The sequence below is a fragment of the Diabrotica virgifera genome, chromosome 8 (genome assembly GCF_917563875.1).
Source record: "Diabrotica virgifera virgifera chromosome 8, PGI_DIABVI_V3a".
NCBI classification, from domain to species: domain Eukaryota; kingdom Metazoa; phylum Arthropoda; class Insecta; order Coleoptera; family Chrysomelidae; genus Diabrotica; species Diabrotica virgifera.
In genome coordinates, this window is record NC_065450.1 from 180,919,054 (window position 1) to 180,944,769 (window position 25,716).

A 25,716-nucleotide genomic window follows, 5' to 3' on the forward strand; every position below is an offset into this window, starting at 1 on the left:
TAGAACAACGCCAATACTGAATTGACGTGCGATCTCTCTCTGTTTACGCGAGCAGGCCTGCTGCAGGTCTCGCGTATTCTACGATTTTGAAAGGGGGCGAATAGGCACAGAGTGTTATAGCCGGACCTATAAAGTTTTATCAGTTGCTTCTCTTGTGTCTTGTGAAACTGTTTAAAATAATTGTTTTTGATTTTGGCTGTTATTAGTAGGTTAAGTATTGAATAAAACTAGGTAGGACAATTTAAATTTGTTTATGAAAACTGAATAATAAACAGGTAAATTTTATATTAATTTAGTAATAATTCACTAACGACAAATAAATCTGTGAATAGTTATTTGTCAGTCGTCCATTATATTTTTATTGTGTTTCAATACAATTTGGATAATTTAAAGTTAATCTGACGAATTGTGTTATTAGAGTATATAGATAATTAAAAATTTAAAGCGAGGTTAATTGTTAACTTATCAATTTATTCGAAGAGTAAATTATTATTTGATACATAAATAAAATAAGTAATATTTGACGTTGTTGAAACGTAGGTGTGTTAGTTTTATTGGTGGAAAAACTTTAGTCATCGAATATGAATATTTTAAACGATGTAATATGCAGTTTGATCGAGACGCCTTTTTCAAGGCGCCAAAATCAAGAAAGATCAGAAATTATTTCAATGGACCGGCCTTTGTAACAATTTTATCCACAGATAAGACAAAAGTCAATCGACCATTTTCGAGATCGCTTAAAACAATATGGTATGAAAATCATAAATGGCTAAGCGGAAGTTATTTTAAAAATTCACTTTTCTGTTGGCTTTGTCTGTTGCTCTCAAATTTGAAGCAAAATGTTTGGGTTAGTCAGGGATATTCAGATTTGAAAAATTTATCAGCTAGTGTAAAAAAACATGAATCTTCGAAAGAACATTTAAACAATTGCTTAGGTTTAAAACGGTTAGAAAAAAATAAACAAACTATTGACAGTGCTTTAGCTGGACAAATTTCTCTATCTAATAACACTAATAAGATATATAATGAAGAAGTTGAAAAAGATTGAAGAAGTTGAAGAAATTGATGTTACAATTCTGTTAGTAAAACAAGAACTTGCATTTCGCGGTCGTGATGAGAGCAATAATTCTTCAAACATGGGTAATTTTAAAGAAATTTTTAATTTAGTAGTTAAACGCGATCAGGAAATCCAGGATCATGTTAAAAAATAGAAGGGGTGTTCACGGGTTTGTCAAAAACAATACAAAATGATTTAATAGATTGCCTTCGATTACGTAAAAAATGAAATTTCAACAGAAATTAATGAAAATCAATTTTTTTCTATACTAGCGGACGATACTACTGATATAACCGAAAAATCACAGTGTACTTTAACAATCCGTTTTGTTAACAAAGTTGGTCAGGTAACAGAAAGATTTTTAGGGTTTTTTGATGTTAGCGAGAATAGATCTGCAGACGCTCTATATAGTTTAATTTCAAACGTGCTTGAGCCATATGATTACAAAAATAAATTAATTGATCCATCTTACAATGGTGCAAGTGTAATGGCTGGCTCTTTAAACGGACTACAATCAAAAATTAAAGTAGATGCTCCAAAAGCAATTTTTACACATTGTTGCGCTCATAGATTACATTTAGTATTGCAAGACGGCTCAAAATGTATTACAAATTGTAGGATATTTTTTGTCGCCTACCCGAAGTATATGTGTAGCCTACCCGCATACTGAGGTCACGAGCCGCCACTGGCTTGAAGTCAACGAGCCTTTTTTTTGGCGTGCAAATATGAATGCATATTCACATTTGTACCTTATCCTCGCTACAGAGTGTCTTAAACTTACCATAAGAAAAACATGTCTTTTCTTCCACCCGGTAAAATACAAAGAGTTTGAGTAAACCGTTACACATCTCTGTAAATATTAAAGAAAAATCTAAAATAATAAAAGGGTCATTCCATTTCAAATCACTCAATTTTGGACCTCCGATTTGTCTGAAAATTGGTATATTGGGACCGTACAAGTTCGGCAAAGCGACACCTATTTCTACGCTCTGTAACTTTATTCGCATTTTTAATTATATTGGCCAATTATATTAGCCCTGGTTACTGGATAATTGTCAAGGCCATAGCCCAAAAAAATAATAAGAAGAAAAAAAAAAAGAATGTGTGTGTACTTTGTACGCACGTAAGAAGTTATACTTCTATTATATGATTTAAACGAAATTAATATACTTTTTATTTATATTTTGTTTAAATATTAAACTAATTTATACTTACTACTTCTCAAACATTTTTATTAGAACAGTGCCAAAAATTAAAATAATAAAAGAATAAAACACACACAAACACATTAAACAAGCCACAAATGATGTCTGAACATGAATTGTCGAAAATTTTTTTAACTAAATACGTATTTTCTGAAAATACAATTATATAATAAATATACTTACAATCATAAAATGTATTAAAAAAAACAAAAAAGAAAGTTTCTATTGGGACTCGAACCAGCACTGATAAGCACGGTTGGTATTGGAATTCATTCGCCTTCAACGCTTAGCCACAGACACTATGTGTCAATATTTACGAAGATCGACTAACTAAACGGATTAAACTTGTGATATTTTGATATTTTGAAAATTGATCAAATTATTTTAATTTTGAATTGAAATGATTTAGAATTGAAAAAATACAACAAAACATATAGTAAGAAAACAATATACCTATTAGGTGAATATTGATAGAAATTTTGATGGTAATCAAATTATATAAATAAAAGTATTACATAGTATGTATTTTGGCAGATCAAATAGGTAGGTTTATACCCATGATACATTAAAAATTATTACGTACCTGTTGCTTTTAAAAACTATTTAAAAGTCACTACAATATTATAAACTTTTTTGTTTCTGTCCTCACAACAATAAAACTAATATATTATACATTTGTTTACCTTTACTTTTACCTCCAAACCACAGCTGTCCTCTGTCCTACAGCTGCCATATCGGATAATTTTTGACATGTCATTTGAACATCCAATCAGAACAAAGTTATAATGCGCATGCGCCGGGCTGATAGGTTTTAACATATAAAAATTCACCCTCTATCGCCGGTAAAGAAGTATAACTTCAATAAGATTCAGGTTATGTTATTAAAACGTAAACAATTGTATGTAGTAAATAAAATTAGTTATTAAAATGCAGTACTGCAAGCAAAATACAATTAATTAAATTTACCTTTATATAATAATTGCATATCATATCAATATTGTGGAGCAACATATAATTTTTCTTTTTCAATGACAGTAGATATGAAATGTGTGTCAATTTGACAGTTTCAATTGACAATATGAATTATTGAAGAAAGTTGCAATATTTCTCCGCTATTCGCGCACGATCGTTTAACGTATCCCTTCCAAGTACTTGCACACCGCAAATAGCTTCTGCGGGACGTAAAAATAAGATATTTAAGGTCAAAAAATCTTCTTCTTCTTTTTTTCTCAAAATGTTATTTTATGCGATTTTACAGTGATTTGGTGTTTATTTATACAAATTTGCATTTTCTATCGTAAAGTATCAATGAAAAATATAATATTTTAATAGAAGGGACTCAAAAATGTCATTATATGGCATTATAACAAGTTACTTTGATTCAAAACAAGCTTTTGATCAAATTTTATAGTGTAGAAAACGTTAAAATACCGTTTTTACATTTTTATCCATTCCCAAAATACATCATAATCGATTTGGCTGAAAATTTGGCCACAGATAGACAAAACATAGGACTTTAAGTGGTGAAAAGGATTTGAATTATGTTTATTACAATACCAAAAAAGTTACATGCAATATTATAGTCAAAAATATAGGCGTCTACTGTAAGTAAAATTAACTCGAAAATATCGACCTCATCACAAAAATTGTTAAAAAGAAATTGTAATAATTGTAAACACGATTTATTTGGAACAATTTCAGTTCCTACCATTTTTGTCGAAAAGTTAAAAATGGCGGAGATATTGAGCAAAACAGGTTCTCCTTTAAAATCAAGATGGCGGCTAACGTAACGGAGGAATTCATTCGTGATTTTAAATTTAGGCTACTATTGACTCCCCTAAAGATCAGAAAAATAAAATTTTGGGCATCTCGGCATTCAAGGTCAAATGCTATCTGTATTAAAGTATATATCAAATGCTATCTGTCAAATGCTATCTGTATCAAGGTCTGATATTACTGCATGTAACTTTTTTGGTATTGTAATATAATTCAAATCCTTCTAACCACTTAAAGTCCTATCTTTTGGCTATTTGTGGGCCAATTTTCAGCCAAATCGATGGTGATGTATTTTGGGAATGGAGGAAAATGTAAAAAACGGTATTTTAACGTTTTTTACACTATTAAATTTGATCAAAAACTTGTTTTGATTCAAAATAACTTATTATAATGCCATATAATGACATTTTTGAGTCCTTTCTATTAAAATATTATGTTTTTCATTGATACTTTACGACAGAAAATGCAAATTTGTTTAAATAATCACCAAATCACTGTAAAATCGCATAAAATAACATTTTGAGAAAAAAGAAGAAGAAGATTTTTTGACCTTAAATATCTTGTATTTACGTCCCGCAGAAGCTATATACCAATTTTCAGACAAATCAGAGACCCAAAATTTTTTGCCTGAGTGATTTGACATGGAAGGTACCAAAAGAATACATATTAGCAGAATCCGTTAATCTGTTCACGAAAAAATCAACTGTGAAAATGAGCATAAGTTTGCATATTCCTAACTAACGCCTCACAGTGTACATCCAATCTCTAGTTTAATGAAAATTCAAAAGCACTACTTTACATTAGGTTCGTGTTGCACTTAGTAAAGGAAAATTTAATCTGTATCCTACTGCCATTTCAGTCGAGTATAATAAAGCAGGCTGGCGTATAAAATTGCAAAAGCGGAGGAATCCCGGAAACTGTATGAATATTAACGCATATTTGGATGTATATGAGGAAACTCTCTGGCAATCCGACAACACTGGCCTAGACCGCTCCACTTTCAATATTTGGGTCGCAGGTGTCGATCCTGATGACGAGCGCATGCTCTGCAACCGGCCAAGGGGTTATTTACCTGGCGCCTCCGCCATATGATAGGAAAGCAACTAAATCACCACAAGTGTATTTCCGATTTTTTTAAATTTTAGAATATGTCATATTCTATGTCTAAATCGCAAATTGCCTAAGTCCATTTTTTGCGAAAATTGTTTTTTGGTTTCATCTAGTAGTAGACGGTAAAAGCTACTGCCTGACAATTCCCACAAGCGCAATTATTATTTTATTTCGCGGCAATTTCGCTAAACAAAAGTTACTTTCCTCATACGACATAGGCAAACTCCACACTTTTTGTCTCTCCTGTAAAATTTTCAATTTGTGACTTAGGCAATTTGCGATTTAGACCGACTGAACATTTCAGATAGAAAGCTATAATATGCGACTACTTTTTTTAGAATAGTTTTTATGAGATGCAAAAAATTGCAAATACGAGGTACAAAGTAGAACTTCTAACACAATAATTTAGTATTCGAATACTACAATCACCAAACTTATATGGAATAACTATGCACTTGAAACCTGCAGCTATTGGAAGCTATAGGTGTAGATATTGATGAGATATTGCAAAATTAATAAAATCATTAGATTACTAAAGTATTATATTTGTACGTCTGAGTTTCTGTATAGCGTAAACTGCATAAAATTTTTAATTTACATAGCATTTTATGTCTGATGAATTGTTATATTTAGTGCAGCCGATATGTGAAATAATTGTACATTTAATGATAATATAAGTATATAACTTGGACCACTTATACTACATACGTCTGGATCCCGCGTATGAGAAAAAAAGAATGTGTGTACTTTGTACGCACGTAAGAAGTTATACTTCTATTATATGATTGCAACGAAATCAATATACTTTAAACAGTTTCTCTACTACTTTCCAAAAAATTTTATTAAAACAATACCAAAAATTAAAAAATAAAAGAATAAAACACACACAAACACATTGAAAAATGCCACAAATGATTTCGGAACAATAATTGTTGCCAAAAATTTTAATGAAATACGTATTTTCTGAAAAAATATATAACTTGCATTGGGCTTGAACCTACTTCCCGTGTATCCCGCCGTACGAGAGTTGAAGCGATTTCAAACTGCACCACCTTCGCGTATACGTCATGTGGAAATACACACACTGAACAACTTTTTGACATTTTGTTTATATGAATTTTTATTAGTTTGCTCTTTGTCGAATTAAAATACAACAATATATAGAGTAAGAAAACGATACATTAGATGAAAATTTGTAGAAAGTTTGTTCGTAATCAGATTATGTAAATTAAAGCATTGCCTACTAGGGGTATAGCATAGCAAGTACTAGGAAAGTACATTATTTTTTTTACATTTTCCAAATAGGTATGAAAATAATTTTTTATTGGAATAAAACTGAAACATTTAGAATTACGTACCTGTGGCATTTCAAAACTATTTAAAAAGTCACTATAATTATAAATTTGATTTTATTTCTGTCCTCACAACAATAAAAACTAATATATTTTACAACATTTTTGTTTACCGATAACCTCCATATTGAACAATTATTGATAGATCATTTCAACACCCAATCAGAGCCCGTATAAAGAATAATACCAAACTGTCGGTGTGCGCATGCGCGCAGATCAATATAAATTCACCCTCAATCTCAATCGCGCCTAAAGAAGTATAACTTCAAGGAGTTGATTAATAGCAAGCTGAAAATTTGTTAATAGCTTAAGGGTGTCTAGTCGGATAAACTTTGATATATGGGAATACTGTAACAGGAGCAGTTTTAATTGTGGAACAGGTTGAAAATTTGAAACGGTCAGACCACGAAAACCGCACATTTATTTTGTCCGACAGAACAGACTTAAACTCTTCGAACAAAGATTAAACTCTCAGGCAAAAATCAGACTGATATATTTATCACCTGTCATAATTCCTATCATTCGACATATTCTACATGTTCCACTCATTAAAACGCCCATTTGGTGATAAATAGCAGTCTGATTTTTGCATGACAGCTTAGTCTCTGTTAGGAGAGTTTAAGTCTGTTCTGTCGGACAAAATACATGTGCCGTTTTCGTGGTCTGACCGTTCCAAATTTTTAACATGTTCCACAATTAAAACTTCCCCTGTTCCAGTGTTCCCATACATCAAAATTTGTCCGACTAGACACCCTTAAGCTATTTACAAATTTTCAGCTTGCTATTAATCAACTTTTTTTTCATACGCGGGATCCAGACCCATATAAAGGTTCAAATTTAGATATGAGGCCATCTCAGATTTTGCATTTTACAAAAATGGCGGGCATTCAAAATGGCGACTATACAAATGTGACTAATAGTACGATAACTTTTGAACGATACGTCAGATTTTAGCCAAATTCGGTATATAAGTTCTTTTTTTATTTATAAGATCGAGGTCTTTAACCGGAAGAATCGGTTTACCAACAGTTGGGTTTTTCCTGATTTTTATGTAAAAATATTATGTTGTTTTTTTTTCAATTCTTTCACCCTGTATGTATTAATACCGCCATTGAAAAAGTTAATACCGCCATTGAAAAGAGCATAAAAATATTTTTTAGGAAATATTTTGAACTTTTTAGTTTTATTAATTACCATTTAATAAATGCATAACGTGTCTTTACATGTACCTATGTGCGGCAGATTCGTTCAAATATTATAAGAATTATTGGACATTTATTGCTAGAAGCATATAATATGGACAGCACATCGCCATATACTATACATATTAAGGTTCAAATTTAGATATGAGACCTTCTCAGTTTTTGTCCTGTTTACAAAAATCGCGGGCATTCAAAATGGCGACTATACATATGTGACTAATAGCACGATAACTTTTGAACGAGACGTCAGATTTCAACCAAATTTGGAATATAGAAGCATCGGTTTACCATAAGTTGTGTTTTTACTGTTTTTTATGTAAAAATAGGTTGTTCTTTTTCAATTCCTTCACCCTGTATGTACAAATTTTTCAAACAGATAATACCACCATTGAAAATAGTGTAAAAATATTTTTTAAGAAATATTTCGAACTTTTTAGTCAAGTTAATTACCATTTAATAAGTGCATAACGTATATTCACATATGTACCTATTGGCGGCAGAATCAATTTGAATGCCCACCATTTTTGTAAAAGACAAAATCTGAGATGGCCTCATGTCTAAATTTGAATCTTTGTATTTGTATTGTTTGTGGTCCAAATTGTATGCTTCTACCATTAAACGCACAATAATTCTTATATTATTATTTGCATGAATCTGCTGCACATAGTTACCTACATGTGAAGATACGTTATGCATTTATTAAATGGTAATTAATATAAGTAAAAAGTTTAAAATATTTTCTTTAAAAATATTTTTTACGCTCTTTTCAAAGCCGGTATTACCTTTTTGAAAATTAATATATACAGGGTGAAAGAATTGAAAAATAAACAACATATTTTTACAAACAAATAAGCAAAACACAACTTCTGGTAGACCAATTCTTCCGGTTTAAGAGCTTGATCTTATACATCAAAAGAAGAACCCATATACCACATTTGGTTGATATCAGACTTTTCGTTCAAAAGTTATCGTGCTATTAGTCACATATGTATAGCCGCCATTTTGAATTCCCGCCATTTTTGTAAAAGGCAAAATCTGAGATGGCCTCATATCTAAATTTGAATTTTTGTATGTGTAGTATATGTGGTCCAAATTATATGCTTCTATCTATAAATGCACAATTCTTATATTATTTGCACGAATCTGCCGCACTAATTCGCATGAATTGATATTTATTAAATAAAACATTTATGTTTGTATTCTATATACTAACTGAATACTGTAAAATCGGGAAAAATAATAGCAAAAATTTTCGTTTTGATCCACTTCTATTGCAAATTGTATACATTTTTGTAGCGAGTTTATATTCATTCAATTAATAAATTTTTTTATTGTCGATTTGTTTGTACACAATAAACCAGTATATAATTGAATCAATATAATAAATTATGTAAGCACAATAAATCAAACTATACTATTGTAACCATATTATTACCGAATAAATTTTTAAAAATTTAACGATAACCGTTGTAAATTCGTCTCTATCTTTTGCTTTTCTGGAAAGCAATTCAATGAATTAACAACTAACATATTATATACGATTTGAGCTTCGCTGGTATCGCTAACTAGCGGACTTCTAATGCAACTTTCGCCGGAAATTTTAAAATTTTTTATTTAATTTTTATCTCGTAATATCTACAACGCAACAAAGTAATTAAATCGTAATCAATTTTTTTAATGCTAATTAGATTTTGCTAAGCATTTTGATGTTCTATTGATGAACTCTTACTTTCTTACTTCATATACTTTCACAATTATCGTGTAGATGGCGCTTAGAATAATAGTGTAGTTTATAACTACATATTACGAAATATTAAAAAAAACTTAAATTCAGTATTTAAAACGTAAGTATATTTAAGGTAAAAATATACACCGCAGCTTTGACCAACTAATATTTTTCCTATTAATGTTTTTAATTTTAACGTTCTAAATTAATTACTTTGACATTTACGTCAAATTTCCAGAAAATGTTCACTGACTTGGCACTACTGGCGCTAACGAAATTTTAAATATCCCCTCTACGTACGAGCTCACAGCATATAATAATAATAAATAGAAATCTTTAATAAATATAAATAAAAAAAAATTAAATATATGTATAAATGAGTGAAATGAATGTCAACAACGATGTCGTCAAGTATGTAATCTGTTAACCGGGGTACTCAGTACCAAACGGCAACGCTGTGAAAATATTCCAACAATTCATCGCAAATTACCCAAATGAAACCCTGTCATTCTGTACTCTAATAAATACAGAGTATGGTATAAAACACAAATGAAAATAATCGGTTTTGTTTTGATTCAATTCAAGTCTCTTGCCATCCTCTGACACCGTGTTTCCGAATGTATTCCTTTTCAAAGAGGCTTTGCAAGAAGACTGATTTGAATCAAAGCGAAACGAGAAGATGGTATAAATATTAAAATATTAACACCAGAGTATGGTTAGACTGACTTCTAACGGGGAACCATGAAATGAGTGAAATGAATGTCGACAACGAATCAAGTAATGTGTTAACCGAGGTACTCAGTAAAAAACAGCGATGCTAGGAAATTATTCCATCAATGCCTCGCAGATGTACTCTAATAAATACAGAGTCTGGTATAAGTATCAAATAAAAATGAAGGTAATCGGTTAGAGTACAAAATGACAGCGTTTCATATGGGTAATCTGCGATGCATTGTTGGAATATTTTTCTAGCGTCGCCGTATGGTAAGGAGTACCTCGGTTAACAAATTACTTGATTCGTTGTCGACATTCATTTCACTCATTTCTCCGTTAGAGGTCAGTATAACCATCATCATTATCATCATTTGGCTCTACAACTCTATGTGAGTCTTGGCCGCGTTTACTATTTCCATCCATTGTTGTCGGTCCTAAGCAGCCATTTCCCATTGCTGTAATCCCATTTTGCGTAGATCACTGGCCACTGGGTCCTTACATCTCGTTCTTGGGCGACCAACTGACCTTTTGCCATCAGGCCTTTCCCAGAATGTAGCGTTCAGAAGCCTTTCGTCACTCGATCTTAGCACGTGACCCGCCGATCGTATTCGGTTTGCTTTAATGTAGAGTACTCTGTTTTCATCTCCATATTTTGTCTGGAGTTCATCATTGTGTTTGCTTCTCCATTATCCTCTTGTCTCTATTCTGCAAGGCCCATAGATAGTCCGCAGTATCCTTCTTTCAAGTACCAGTAATTTTGTCGTTTCCCGCTGGTTCAGAGTCCATGTTTCGCTTCCATACGTTATTCTGGGATGAATTATTGTCTTAGATATTCTTATTTTTGCTGATCTTGAGAGTATTTTTTATTTAAGTAGGGTCATTAATGAGTAATATGCCCTGTTTCCTGCAATGATCCTAGCTGCCACGTCCTTTTCGTATTTATTTTCAGATGTTATAATCGCTCCCAGGTACATATTTAAATTCTTTGGCGACTTCAAAGTTCTATTCATTAGTTGCTACGTTTTGTCTAACCCTTGGTCTTAGGTTCTTCGTAACCACCATGTACTTGGTCTTGTCCTCGTTCACCTTAAGACCAATTTTCTTGGCTCCGTTCTCGAATAGGGTGAAAACTTCTTTTGCATCTCTGGTGGATTGTGCAAAGTCTAACCATACTCCGGTTTAAATATTTTAATAGTTATACCATCTTCTCGTTTCGTTTGATTCAAATCAGTATTCTTGCAAAACCTCTTTGAAAAGGGATAGATTCCGAAACACGGTGTCAGAGGATGGCAAGAGACTCGAGTTAAATCTAAACGAAACCGATTACTTTCATTTTTGTTTTATAACATACTCTATATTTATTAGAGTATAAAATGGCAGCGTTTCACATGGGTAATCTGCGATGCATTGTTGGAATATTTTCCTGACGCTGTCGTTTGACACTAAGTACCTCGTATTTTGGTACAGATTACTTGATTCTTTGTCGACACTCATTTCATGGTTCCCCGTTAGAGGTCAGTCTAACCATACTCCGATGTAAATATTTTAATATTTATACCAACTTCTAGTTTCCCTTTGATTCAAATTAGTCTTCTTGCAAAGCCTCTTTAAAAAGGGATAGATTCCGAAGCACGGTGTCAGAAGATGGCAAGAGAATCGAACTGAATCAAAACGAAACCGATTACTTTCATTTTTATATGTATAAAAATATACAACATTACAATTCTTAATACTGTAAACAAACAATATATGTCAAGCATGTGTTGGTTGACTGTCCTTCGCCACTTTCCCTCCCCCTTAAGAACTTGCTCAAACGTTTGCTATTCAATGCAGTTTGGTCCATCCTATCTTTCAATTCCCTGTAACCAGTACCTGAGGATGCTGTGCAATTTATAGACAGCGAGACCGATCGTCGGAGTAATACACTACTTAAATGATTGTGAGTACCTTTCTCTTTTATTTTTATTTTCGCTTTTATTTGATTAATAGACTGCTCGTCAAAAGTTAAGGATATAGAAAATCATGCTCATTTTCATAAATACACCAGTCAATGGGAGCAAGAATAGGATATTAGCTCCGAATTCTATCCTACTGCTAGCCTCTATTTACCTTCTAATTTAAAGTCTATCCAGTGCCGATGTGTGCTTTTATCTTGGTGGCGGTTCCCACCCCTTCTTAGAGGTGGAAAAATTTGTGGTTAAAATTAGCACGGAATTCGCTAGAGAAGCTAATTCTAAGCAAAAACTGTTTCACAATTTTTTTTTGAAAACTCGATACTTTTTGAGATATTCGTGGTTGAAAATTGGCTATTGTCTAATACCTTAAAAACTATGCATGCAACTAAAAAAACTATATTAAACATTTTTGTAGGTTATAAAAAAAAACAAAGAGACACTTGCCTTCACAAATCTTCTAGTTATAATACAAAAGGAGATATGGTAGGTGAAAATAGTTTGTTTTTTGGTACATTCTCAAATTGGTGTATTCAACTTGAAATAACTGAGAAACGGTCAACTTTAGGTGTATAATTTTACGAATATCTTTTGTAGTGCTTGAAAAGACATTTAAAATGAGCTATATTAGAGGTCCATTACGTTCAAACTAAGCGAGATATGTTGCAAATAAAATTGATAACGAATGAACTTTAAGAAAAAAGGAGAAATAATTTTAACCCCCATCCACCAAAATGCAAATGCATCGTTTTCCTTCTACAATACCTTTTATTATAGTGGTATTTCTATTTTCAAAAGTTGGACGGGTTTAAAATTAATGGTTTTTGAAAAAAAAGAGATCAAATTATAGAGCGCATATTTAAGTTTTCTTAAAAATCTTCTTTTTATCTATGTAACTTGAAAATGATAAGAGATGCAGTAATGAAAAATAAAAATGAAATTTATATCTGAAAAAGCCCTACATTTTTGGGTGGTATATTTTTTTCGTAGCTCTTATCATTTTCGAGTTACATGGAGGAAAAGAAAAATTTTTAAGAAAATTTAAAAATGCGCTCTATAATTTAATCTTATTTTTTTCAAAAACCGTTTATTTTAATCCAGTTTAACTTCTTGAACATAGAACTAACACTATACTAAAAAGTATTGTAGAATGAAAACGATGGATTTAAGTTCTGATGGATGAGGGGTTAAATATACTTCTCATTTCCTCTTAAAATACATTAGTCATCAAATTTTTTACAGACTATCTCGCTTAGTATGAATGTGATCGACATTTATTATTGCTCATTTTAAAGGTATTTCCAAGCCCTACAAAAGTTATTAGTATCATTATACACCTAAAATCGACAGTTTTTCTGCTATTTCAAGTTGAATAATCCGATTTGAGCATGCAAAAAAAAAACAAACTCTTCTTATCTACCATACCCCTCTTTGTATTTTAACTAGAAGATTTATGAAGGAACATATCTTTTTTTTTATAACCTACAGAAATATTTTATATAGTTTTTTTGTTAGATGCATAGCTTTTAAGGTATTCCAAAAAATCCGTCCGAAAAGGTGTAATTTTCCAATGAAAATGGCCAATTTTCAACCACGAATAACTCAAAAAGTATTGAGTTTTTAAAAAATAATTATAGAACAGTTTTTACTTATAATTAGGTTCTCTAGCCTCTTCCGTGGCTATTTCAACCAAAACATTTTTCACCTCCGAGAAGGGGTGGGAACCACCCACAAGATAAAAGTGCACATTGGCATAGGGTAGACTTTGTTTCTTGAGCTCTTTCCTACTTACTGTGAAAATATCAAGTAAATCGATGTAGTAGGATGGAATTCGGAGCCAAATACCCTCATTGACTGCCCTAATAATTGATGTTTCGTGAACAGATTAACGGATACCGCTATTTTTTTATTATTTTAGATTCTTTTTTAGTATTAACACAGTTGTGCAAAGGTTCACTCAAACTTCTTTTTTGTACTTATACCAGGTGGAAGAAAATAAATGTTTTTCTTATGTTAAGTTTGTGACACCTTGTAGGGAGGACGAGGTACAAAATATCACTATACATCTCAATGTTAATGTAGTCTTATGTTTTGTGAACATTTTGTTTTTTGGATGCCCTTGATATCTTTAGAAACAAAGAAGATATGTGGTTTTACTCTTAAACATGTTTTTTAACTGAAACAAAACTAAATTAACAATAAAAAATAACAGTTAGCAAAACTTTAAATACAGGAAGGCAAATAAGGTAACCAGTTCTTATTTATCGACACCTATAATAAGAGTTATTTGTCGACCTGGTAAGCGGTATGCACAGCGCAACAGAAGAGAGACGAGATTGTTTAATGGAGGTTTTGTGATGTTTTGGGGAGGAATTTCTTTGAAAATAAGTACGGATTTGGTGTGTACGTGTAGGCTCCTTAAATAGCGAGAGGACATTACACAGATTTTGTTCTTAAACACTTTGGCTGCAATATATGTAGGAAATAATTCTATCTTAGCGGTATGATAAGACATGGCCTCCACACTTATCGCATGTTTTCAGTTAAAACACGTATCAGAAAAATTAAAAAAAATTATTGACAAAATACATTTATTGACTAATATTCACAAAATATGAGACTACCACATAATATCGATGTATACCCACCGTTGTTCCTTTTTCTCCCTACAAGGTGTCTCAAACTTTTGTTTCGGTTAAAACACATGTTAAACTACAAAACTGTCTATTTTATTTTTTTTCTAATGATATCAGGGATATTCAAAAACCAAAATGTTCACTAAACATAAAACTACAATACGATTCTGATGTGATTGGCAACACGGCAGTCAAAACGAAAACAAATATTGTATTTACCGTCTGCAATAAACTCAATTTTTGAGAGTTGTAACGGGAAATAAGTTATTAAAAGTATCCAGTGAACAATATAAGACATTAAGTTAAGGTTAGTGATAATTAAAAACATTAAAATCGGTGAAATAACATCAAAATAGAACCAAGGACATACAAAAAGTAAGATCGCTAAAATTGTTAAGCCTGTTTAACAACAAAACGTAGACACGAAACTCTGGCCGATGAAATTGCGACGTTGCCGTTGTGAGTAGATTTTCCAGGTAACCACAGAAAATAACAACCGATAATAAATATACAAAATAAATACGGTAAACGCTGTCTTCTCTGCACTTTTGAGGTGGAAGACAGTGTTTGGCGCCGGAAAATGGAAAGGTATCTGGAAACTTTAGACAGTGATGACACACAGTCAGAAGGAGGGTCAAAAAGGAAGGACAGATATATGGATAACGAGGAAGATGATATTTTTAGAAAGAGCAAAAATTCTCGAGAACACCAACAAAAAATCAAGAGAAAAGAAATGAAGAAACAAAAATTGATCAATTATTAATAATGATGAGCCACCTCACCGATGACATTAAGGAAATAAAAAGAAATCAAAAAGAAAGCAAGGAAGCAATAGAAAAGCTCATTATAGAAAACAGAGCGCTGAGAAAAGAAAATGCGGAACTAAAACAAGAGAATATAGAAATCAAGGAGGAACTCAGAGAAATAACAAACCGCATGGAAGTTATGGAAAAACACCGACGAATAAATAACGTAGTCATGAACGGTCTAAGGATAGACACATATGAACAAGCAGGGTTAAAAGAAACAACTAACAATTTCATCAAACAACACTTAGGAGTAGAGGTTAAAATAAGGAATGCTCACAAGCTAGGAGAAAAAACATGCCTCATTTAATTAGAAAACCAGGAAGAAAAAAGAAAAATAATGGAAAAAAAGTATAAGTTAAAAGAACTAAGAGGGCTGAAGGTATATATTAACGAAGATGCAACCATAAGAGAACGAGAAATACAGAAAACAATTAGAAACATTGCTCAGGAAGAAAGAAACAAAGGAAATGAAGTCAAGATTGGAGTAAAAAAAATATGGGTAAACAACAACGAATGGAAGTGGAACGACAAAGAAGGAAAAATGATCAAAACAACATTAAAAAACTAGCAGACAATTGTACCATGGGAATAACGATGACGACACAAGTACAGAAAAAGGATAACGATAATTCAAAAAAAGGACAAAAGAGAAAAAAAATGAAAACCGGACAAAAACACAAGAGAACATGTCGAAAAGAACACTTACTTTTAGGAACATGGAATGTAAGAGGCACATATAGAGAAGGTAAACTTAAACATCTAGCGAGAGAAATCGAAAAGTTCCAATTTGACATAGTAGCCATGCAGGAGACGAAACAGCTGGGAAATGATATATTAGAAATAGAAGATACAGTGTTTTTTAATAGCGGTGGAAAGAATAGAACACTAGGCACATGTTTTATGCTACGAAAAGAACTAAAGGAAGCAATAGTAGAATTCAAACCAATATCAGATCGAATATGTAGTATCAGGATCAAGGGAAAATACCAAAAAATCACTCTCATAAATATTCACGCACCATCTGAAGAAAAAGATAATGATGTCAAACAATCTTTTTACAGTGAACTAAATAGAACAATCGAAAGTATACCCAGATACGACATGAAAATTATTTTAGGCGACGCAAATGCCAAAATAGGGAAGGAAGAAGTATTTAGACCGACAATAGGAAAACATAGTAAACACAATGAAACTAATGAAAACGGACAGTTCCTCATAGATTTTGCAAGAGAAAAAAATATGATCATAATGAGCACATATTTCGAAAGAAAAGAAATACACAAGGAAACATGGATATCGCCAGATAGAAAGACCAAAAACCAAATAGATCATGTGCTGATCGAAAAAGAAGAGCAGCAATTTATAAAGAAGATTAGAACATACAGAGGACCAGATGCCGACTCCGACCATTACATGGTGGGTATCAAAATGAAGCAACTGATACCTGAAAACAAAAACAAAATAAAAGAAAAGAAATGTATAAATAAACCAATTCGGTTTGCAACAAAAAAAGAGCAAGAAACATACAGAGAAACAATGGAAAGGGAACTAAAAAAGATACAAATAGAAGAACAAACGGAGAACAACTGGGAAATCATAAAGCAAGTAATGAACAAAGCAGCAAAAGAATGTAATAAACAAGAGATTAAAAAGAGGAAGGAGTGGTTCGACATAGAGTGCCAAAAAGAAATAGAACTAAGACAATCATTAAGGATGGAAATGATCAAGAAAGAAACAACAGAGACGCATGATAGATATATAGAACAAAGACAAAAAGTAAAGAGGTTGTTGAGAGAAAAGAAGAGAAAACACTTAGATAATAAGCTAAAAGAAATAGAAGAGAACTACAGAAATAAAGAAATAAAAAACCTGTATCAAGGTGCCAGAAACGAGAAAAGAGGATACCAGCAAAAACCCATATTCGTTAAAAACAAAGCTGGAGATAATATAAGCGGCGAAGCAGAAATAGTAGAGAGATGGAAAGAGTATTTTGACGAATTACTAAATGGCAAGAATAAGCCAAACCAAAATGAATCCATAGAAGCAGAGACAGAAAATGAACAGTTAGAAGACATAGAAGATAATCCACCGAGCAAAGAAGAAATCGAGGAAATAATTAGAAATCTTAAAAACAACAAATGCCCTGGAAGCGATAACATAACAGCAGAGATGATGAAATATGGTGGAAAATTGCTGAATGATTGGATACACAAAATCATAAAAGATATATGGTTAAAAGAACGAATACCAGAGGACTGGAAGGAAGCAATTATCTGCCCATTACATAAAAAAGGCGACAAAACAGAATGCAGTAATTACAGAGGAATAGCTTTATTAAATACCGTATACAAAATCCTAGGAAAATCAATAAAAGACAAACTTGAAAAAGAAGCTGAAAATATAATAGGCGAATATCAGTGCGGATTTAGAAGAGGGAGAAGCACAACGGACCAAGTATTCGTAATCAGAGAATTACAAGCAGAAATCTATGAACACAACCTACCAACGATAGCACTATTCATCGACTTCCAACAAGCATACGATAGAATAAAGAGGAAGAAATTAAAAGAGGCGCTTGAGGAATTGGGAGTTAGCAGAAAGCTACGTAACATGATACATCTCACTCTGAAGAATACAGAAAACAGAGTCAAAATAAACAATCAATCATCAGAAAAATTTATAGTAAACGAAGGATTAAGACAGGGCGATCCTCTGTCATCTTTACTCTTCAACTTATGCCTAGAAAAAATAATGCGAGAAGCAAAAATCAATAGAGAAGGACTCATATATCAAAGAAGACACCAAGTTTTGGCGTTTGCGGATGATGTGGTGTTACTGGCAAGAGGAAAAAAAGAGCTACAGGAGATGGTACAGAGAATAGTAAAAGCAGCGAAGAAAATGGGACTATATATAAATTCAACTAAAACAAAATGTATGGAGTGGACAGATGGTCAGTTTAGGAATGGTCAAAAGTTTAAAGTAGAAGTAGAAGAAGGAACATCATACGAATTCGAAATGGTAGAAAGATTTACATACCTAGGGGCAATAATATCACGTAAACCTATCATTAAAGAAGAAATACAAGCTAGAATAATGGCAGGCAATAGAAGTGTACATGCGCTTAATGTAATGTAGAAAAGCAAGTTTCTATCAAGAAGGGCAAAAGTACAGCTATACAAAACAACTATACAGCCAATAGTAACATACTGCAGTGAGACATGGACAATGACAAAAAATGAACAAAATTTACTGGAGATCTGGGAAAGGAAAATACTAAGGAAGATATATGGAGGAAAAATAAGGGACGGTTTATGGATAAGAAGATCAAATGATGAGTTAAAGCAATTATACAACCAACCTAATATAATAGGAGTGATAAAGGCTCAGAGACTTAGATGGCGAGGTCACATTGAAAGGATGCCAAACACGAGGACTCCAAAAAAGGTACTAAACTACACTATAACTTCAAGAAAGAGAAGAGGAAGGCCGAAAAATAGATGGAAGCAAGACGTCGAAAAAGATTTGGAAAGAATGGGGCTAGAGGGCCAAAAAAGGAAAATGAGTGACAGGAAGGAATGGAGGAAAATCACATATCAAGCCAGAGAAGAGCTCAGCACATAAAGAAACGTGAAAATGAAGAAAGAAAAAAACAAACTTTTCAAGCCATGGGCCTCTAAGGCCTTTAGTGCTATTGTATATATATATATATATATATATATATATATATATATATATATATATATATATATATATATATATACGATTCTGATGTATACTCATATTTGTAGCTCGTCCTCCCTACAGGGTGTCTCAAACTTAACATACGAAAAACATTTCTTTTCTTCCACTCGGTATAAGTACAAAAAGGGAGTTTGAGTAAAGTTTTGCAAAACTGTGTAAACACTAAAGAAACATATAAAATATTAAAAAAAAATTAGCGTAATTTGTTAATCTCTTCACGAAAAAATCAACTATGAAAATGAGCATAATTTTCTATATCCCCAACTTTTAACGAGCAGTTTAATTAATATAGGTATTGTTATATAATTTTTATGGGAAAAATTTTGAAAATTAATTTATGTGAAAGACCACGAGATCATAGATTTTCATCGCCCTATATATGGCCACAAATTGTAAATAGTATAATTTAGTCATAAGCAGTGGTTCGGGGAAAGAGGAAAAGTTCAGTAATAATGATTCTATTAACGGATTTATACAACTAATACGGTCGGATTAGAAAGTACATGTATTCGCTTTGAAGTAAACAATGGGACGTTTATAAATGCTTCTTAGAAGGATAGACGGTAAACCCAATTGTTGAGCTTTAGAATATCGGTTTTTTATAGCATGTAGAAACACAAAAGTAATTTTGGTATCTCCTGGAATTTGACAAAATGGAAAAGTTGTATACAAAATTAATTTGTTCTTAAGAACTGAAGGTAGGGATGTAATGTATAGAGAGACCGATGGAGGGAGAATAGAGTGTTTGAGTCTGAGTTTTGAGGAAGAAAAAAGTTTCACTGTGTAATGAAGATCCCGATAAATCGGGATATCACGTATAAAATTCGTACGGTCCTTGGATTTAGCACGGCCTTTTTAATAGTTCAAAGCTTCTTACACTTCCCCATGTATTTATTACTTGGTTTGCCCCTTATCCGACAATTATTATGATTAAGTCTAGACACAATTTTTGTGAACCTGGTATAAAGGTACTAGGGCAGTCAATGAGGGTATGTGGCTCCGAATTCCATCCTACTATATCGATTTAGGTGATATTTTCACAGTAAGTAGGGAATAGCCAGGGTGTGCTTTTGTCTTGGGGGCGGTTCCCACCCCTTCTCGGGGATGGAAAATTTTTTGCTTAAATAGCTTCGGAAGTTGCTAGAGAACCTAATACTAAGCAAAAACTGTACTATAAGTTTTTTTCGAAAACTCAATATTGTTTGAGTTATTCCTGGTTGAATTTGGCCATTTTCATTGAAACATAACACCTTTTCAAACGGTTTTTTGCGAATACCTTAAAAACTATGCATCTAACTAAAAAACTCATAAAAAACATTTTTGTTGTTTATAAAATAACAAAGAGATTCTTTCCTTCATGAATCTTCTAGTTATAACACAAAAAGAGATATAGTAAGTGAAAAAAGTTGTTTTCTTGGTGCATGCTCAAATCAGTGTATTTAATTTGTAATAATAGAGAAAAGGTCGATTTTAGGTGTATAATGCTACAAACAACTTTTGTTGTGCTTGAAAATACCTTTAAAATAATCAATACTAAATGTCGATTACATTCAAACTATGCGAGATAAACTGTAAAAAATTTGATGACTAACGTATTTTAAGAAAAAAAAGATAAGTATATTTAACCCCTCATCCACAAGAATTTAAATGCATCGTTTTCCTTCTACAATACATTTTACTATAGTGTTCTTTTTATGTTCAAAAAGTTTGGCGGGTTTAAAACAAATGGGTTTTGAAAAAAATAAGATCAAATTATTGAGCGCATTTTTAAATTTTCTTCCTATTTCTCCATATAACTCGAAAATGATAAGAGATGCCAAAAAATATGCCATACAAAAATGTAGGTTTCTTCTAGATAAACATTTTGATTTTATTTTTTATAACAGTGCCTCTTATCATTTTCAAGTCACATGGAGAAAAAGGAGGTTTTTTAAGAAAATTTAAATATGCGCTCTATAATATTTGATTTTATTTTTTTCAAAAACCGTCATTTTAAACCCGCTCAACATTTTGAACATAAAAATAACACTGTAATAAAACGTATTCTTCTTCTTAAAGTCCGTCTTCTATCGGAGGTTGGAAATCATCACAGCTATTCTTATTTTACTGGCGGCTGCCCTAAATAAGTCGATGGAACTGCAACCGAACCATTCCCTTAGATTTCTTAACCAAGATATTCTGCGCCTACCGATACTTCTCTTACCCCTGATTTGACCCTGGATGATCAGTCTCAGCAGCGAGTATTTGTCACCTCTCATAACATGGCCAAAGTATTCAAGCTTTCTTCTTTTAACAGTATGTAAGTACAACTTCACATCCTTTTCCGATCCGACGTAAAATTTCGGCATTCGTCACGTGGTCCACCCAAGATACACGGAGCATTCTACGGTAACACCACATCTCAAAAGCTTCAATGTTTTTAATGCTGCCCATCTTCATGGTCCATGACTAAACTCCGTATAATAAAGTGGACAAGATATAACACCGTAGCATACGCACTCTCAGATCAAGATTTATGTCACGACTACAGAGAAATATTTTCATCTTGTTAAATGCTTATCTAGCTATTTCTATTCTTGCTCTTATTTCTTTTGTTTGATCGCCTGTATGATCCAGGCAAGCTCCAAGGTATTTATAGGAGGATACCCTTTCTATAACGGTGTTATTGACAACCAAATCATTCCTGGCGTGTGGATCTTTTGTTATTGTAAAATCTATTGTAGAAGGAAAACGATGCATTTAAATTCTTCTGGATGAGGGGTTAAATATACTTCTCAATTTTTTTCTTAAAATTCGTTAGTCATCAGTTTTTTGCAGCATATCTCGCTTAGTTTGAATGTAATCGAAATTTAATATTGCTTATTTGAAAAGACTTTTCAAGCACAATAAAAGGTATTGGTAGCATTATACACCTAAAATCGACCATTTCTCTGTTATTTCAAGTTGAATACACTGACTTGAGCATGCACCAAAAAAGCAAACTCTTTTACCTACCATATCGCTTTTTGTGTTATAACTAGAAGATTGAAGAAGGAACGAATCTCTTTGTTTTTTTATGAGCTACAAAAATGTTTTATACACTCACAGGCAAAAATATTGCATATGCATGTGAAATGAAATATTTGGTTCTGATTTTCTTAGCCCCCCAGTCTCACAGAAATAGTATTTATCTTCCGATTGCGACGTTTAAAAGTATCATATAAATGCTACAATAGGGAACTTGCATAAATTTTTAAATATTAAAATGATATTAAAAAACATAAGGTAACATGATCTTAAAACGCTTGCATGCGAAAAAAACAAATATTTTTACCCGTACACTAATTACGATGCTTTGAAAATGCTATAAAATTCAAATATCTTAGGAGGCTCTTGAACGTCCTTCTATTGGTTCGACGTCACGGGCCACGGTCAACCGGGCCGAGCAGTCGGAAACAACGCGATTAGGGTAGGTATCACGGGTATATTACATTTAATCGTCTTTAATGGAAAATTCCTAGGTATTATTTATGTTTATCTTATATATTGTAATAAGTAGTTCCCCAATCAGCTTAGTTTTAAACTGAAATTGATAAAGTTGAGTGCTACTTTGTAAAGAGTTTAAAACCCATAATATGACGGACGAGGGTTTTTCAAAAGGTCAATCTGACTAACTTAGCTACCGTTGATATCTTCATGGTGGAAACTTTTATAAAAAGTAGTGAAAGCTATTCTATTGGAGAAATGCGAGGTGTCAAGGCAAATAAGTAAGAGTTATTAATAAGCATGTTTAAACCGTTTATAACAATAGTTTGGTACCATTATATTATAGTATACGGTTTACCCCGTGGGTTTGATCTACCTACCTCTAATCGAAGGATTTCGTATATCCTGGAAAAGAATACGGTGTAATTTGCATTATAATAAAGATTATATTTTATTGTAATGTTTACTAGTACCTACTGGAGCCTTTTATTATTGTGCTCAAATCCTTCTGAGAAAAGATTATGGTTATTAGCAGACGTACCGATAGAACGTGTTCATAGCCAACAAAATCCTTCTTTACAAAGTTAATAATACGCATAAATAAAAAGAATCATTAATGTAATTTTACAAGTTAATATCTTTATCATCTCAGCTTATACTTACACCGCATCCCTCGGTAGACCGCAAGCTATAGTAGAAACCCGACTGTAGACCGCATACCATAGTAGCACCAATACTTTTTAGTTACTCTTACTTTTACTACTAAAACTTTTGTTTATTTTTAAGTTACTTGTTTCTTCTTTGTTCTTCAACACAAGAAATGACAAAAGTAATTTAATAAAAAAGAACTTTTTACACTGTTGATACATGTCAACAGAGATAAAATGTTAATATTTTGCCTGTCACAGAAAAAATCATTTTTGCCACAGAGCAAAACAAGATATTTCAACTATATTATTATTTATCTATGGGCAAACTACATCAAACTGCATTAAATGCAATAGCCTACCGAACGGGCAAACGATAAGAGTGGCCTGTGACGTCAGAGCCCAGCTCCCGCTTTTGAAGTTGTTTGAAACGGAAATGTTAGGCGCGGAACTTTGACCATATGTTGTACGTACACTATTCATTGTTTTTTTTATTTACATTAACGTGCTCGGCAACTATGGCCACTCGCACGGGACGATTACAAACAATATTACAAGAGGTATAATTAAAGAGCATTACAAGTTATGTCATAAAAAAAATTAAAGTTTATGATACAATGATATATTTTTTTAAAAACTGAAGAACTCTGTCTAACTGGTTGGTATCACTTAGAATGTCACATAGCTGCGGTTTGAGTTTGAGCTGTTGTCTTACTACACTGAACTGATGACATTCGGTAATAATGTGGTTCACGGTAAGTTGGCACTGGCATGTTAAACAGATAGGCCGGATATCTGATGACATCAGGAAGCCGTGAGTAAGTTTGGTGTGGCCTACACGGATTTGGATGTGGGTTGTTGACGTGGTATCTGTTGAAGCCGTTTTAGCATGCTGATCTTCAAGTTCATTGCCAGGTATACCAATGTGAGACGGAATCCATATAAATGTAATCTTAGTGTTTAAGGTCGAAAGGTGGTGGTAACAATGATGGATATTTTGGACAAGAGGATGATCGGTAAATAATTCCTGAATGCATAAAATGGAAGCTAGAGAGTCTGTACAAATGGCAACATTTTTGTTCGGGAGGTTAATATTCTTAACAGCCTGTAAGATACTATATAATTCTCCAGTATGTACGCTGCACAGAAGAGGAATAAAAGAAACACAAATGAGATTGTTTTGAGAGGTGACTGAACAGCCAACCCCCAAATCACTTTTGGAAGCATCGGTGTATATTACTTGATCAAAGTGGTTATTGTGTATAATTTCAAAAAAGGCTTTTATCATGAGTTCTTTAGGTGTTTCATGTTTATTGAATTTTGTTAAATTTGTGTTAGTTTGAGGGGTCTGCATAATTTGTCAGTCTAAAATTGATGTCACTTGTTATTGTGGACAATATAGAAAATATAGTTTTTATTATTGGTGAGGGGGTGGTATAGGTTGTTGTGAATAAACGGTATACAGGATTAAGGGGGTTAGAAGAGACAGATGCAGCATAGGAAAGAAGAAGATATTGCCGTCTAATCCAGAGAGGAGGCTCACCGGCTTCACAGTAGACACTTTCACATGGACTGGAACGAAATGCACCTAGACATAGTCGAAGGGCTGTGTTATGGATAGAGTTTAAGGAATCCAGATCTCTCTTTGAAGCAGGCATATAAGCAATACTACCATAATATAATTTAGGGCGAATTAGTGCTTTATATACTTTAAGGAGCGACTTTTCATCCGCACCCCAGTGATAGTGAGACAGTGTTTTAAGAATGTTTAATCTTTTGTGGCATGCACTTTTTAAATTGAGAATATGTTGCTTCCAAGAGAGGCGAGAGTCAAACGTCAATCCCAGTATTTTACAATAATCAACTACGGGAAGAAGTGAATCATTTATAAATAGAGGTGTAGGGGGCATTGGAGGCCGTCTACTAAATTTAATAACTTTGGATTTTGTGAGGGATAAAGTTAGTCCCAAAGAGTGGGTCCGGGAGATTACTATGTTTATGGCCGCTTGCAAAATTTTAGAACTAGTGGAAGCTGAACGACCGTGACAACTATTCATTGTTAAGACGTAATATTTTGAATATAACATTTTAAAACATAAATTAACAATTTTATGCAAAAAAATTTTTTAGTGCAAGTTCCCTATTGGATTTAAATCTGATCTGGACTATATGTTGGCCAGTATCACGGTTCTTAGACATTACTACGGTTGCATAAATCGACTAACCAATGAACATTAAGGGTGAGATTACGTCACGAGAGTTTAATGTCATTTGAATCGTAATATGATTTTTTTCGAATCCTGAGAAAACCAAGTATTTTAGAA